This window comes from Sardina pilchardus, chromosome 17, assembly GCF_963854185.1.
Source record: "Sardina pilchardus chromosome 17, fSarPil1.1, whole genome shotgun sequence".
Taxonomy (NCBI): domain Eukaryota; kingdom Metazoa; phylum Chordata; class Actinopteri; order Clupeiformes; family Clupeidae; genus Sardina; species Sardina pilchardus.
In genome coordinates, this window is record NC_085010.1 from 33,273,864 (window position 1) to 33,275,295 (window position 1,432).

At 37.9% G+C, this 1,432-nt stretch overlaps 1 long non-coding RNA gene across 1 annotated transcript; it reads right to left on the reverse strand.

Annotated features, from left to right (window-relative positions):
* Positions 1-274: 274 nt before the first annotated feature.
* Positions 275-1,028, reverse strand: LOC134061866 (uncharacterized). The gene is made up of 3 exons (XR_009935393.1): positions 959-1,028; positions 742-826; positions 275-463 (listed from the first exon to the last, which is right to left on the reverse strand). It is a non-coding gene; the product is annotated as an uncharacterized LOC134061866 (long non-coding RNA).
* Between the last annotated feature and the right edge of the window lie 404 nt (positions 1,029-1,432).

Below are 1,432 nucleotides of genomic sequence, written 5' to 3' on the forward strand. Positions count from 1 at the left end.
AACTCGTCTTAGTTAAGGGAATAATGTAGTTTAATATGAAAAAACGGTTAAGTGTTCCTTTAATCCCAACGTAGGTAAAACCAAATGAGAATTCATTCCATCATTATTGTAAAGATACTGTATGCACGACAATCTAAACATCAAATCAAAACAACACACCTGTCTATATTGACTGTCTGCAGACAAACTTGAACCAACATCCTCATGTGTTCAAGATCGAAATTGATGTTTCAGGGGTGGAGCGATGGAGCAGCATATTGAGAAAAGACTTGTTTCCTTTCTGTTTTAGCCATGTGGGAACAGAGACGTCTGCTTGACCTCAGTGGTTTAAACAGTCCATGGTCAGGGTGTGAAATGTCTTTTGGAAATAGTTTTGGGCCGTTGTTGTACTTTTCTGGTATAGATATCCTGCAGGGTAGGGAGAGGTGCTCTGATGGTACCTTTCGCAGTAAATGTCAAGTGTCTGTGAAAGAGAAAGGAAGCATACATTACAATTGACCCTGTCCATTAATATAATCAATGCAAACTACTCCGCTTGTGTGTGACACATAAAAGCAAACCCACACAAGCAGTCAGGCACAATAGTTAGAAGTAATGCAGATGTGAACAACATATACTTGTATTAGAAAGTTTGGGAGTGCACTTAGATATGTTCGGTATTTATTTATCTAGTTTAATAGAGAGGCCATTTGAAAGTGACCCTACACTTCTGCGCAGTAGTATGTCTGTGTGATATCATACCTAATCGCAGCTTTGCCTGCAGATCATCTCCCATGAGTCTTGCAATAGCAGCCACTGGCTCCAGGCTGGGACTTCTGGATGGCACCTTTAAAAATAATAATAATAAAAAAAAAGATTGCCATACAATTAGTTATTGTTGATTAATCTGTAAAATCATAGAATTAAAAAAAATAAGCAAGGTAAGTCTATCAGATGTACAAATATAAACGATAATTACCTTATGGAGGCACCCTTGCCACAATCACCATCCATATTAATTATTGATATCAGTTTATTTCTGAGGGCTCTGTCAATAAAAATAAGAATAAACAAAATGATGCATGCTGTACAACAAACTGAATTGGTAAAACATGGCTAATCGCAAATTCAAGACTACTTTTAGGTAACTGCAATAATCATGATTACTTTCTGGATTAATGTATTGCATAGAACTTATGACAAACAAATTAGAGCATGCTCAATAACATACTCCACACCCACCACATTGAAGGCAGCAGCCATGGTTACCATCAAGGAACAGGGAGTGTCATCAGGGTAGACCGACTTTGCCCTGGACAGTTCATAGAGCCCACTACAAAGTCATAACAGACACATGAAAGGAGGGGATAAACTAACCGTTACAGACACAAATACATGCACACATATTAGTGTTATAAATGCGTATGTGTGTCTATCTGGTGAGTGAACTCAC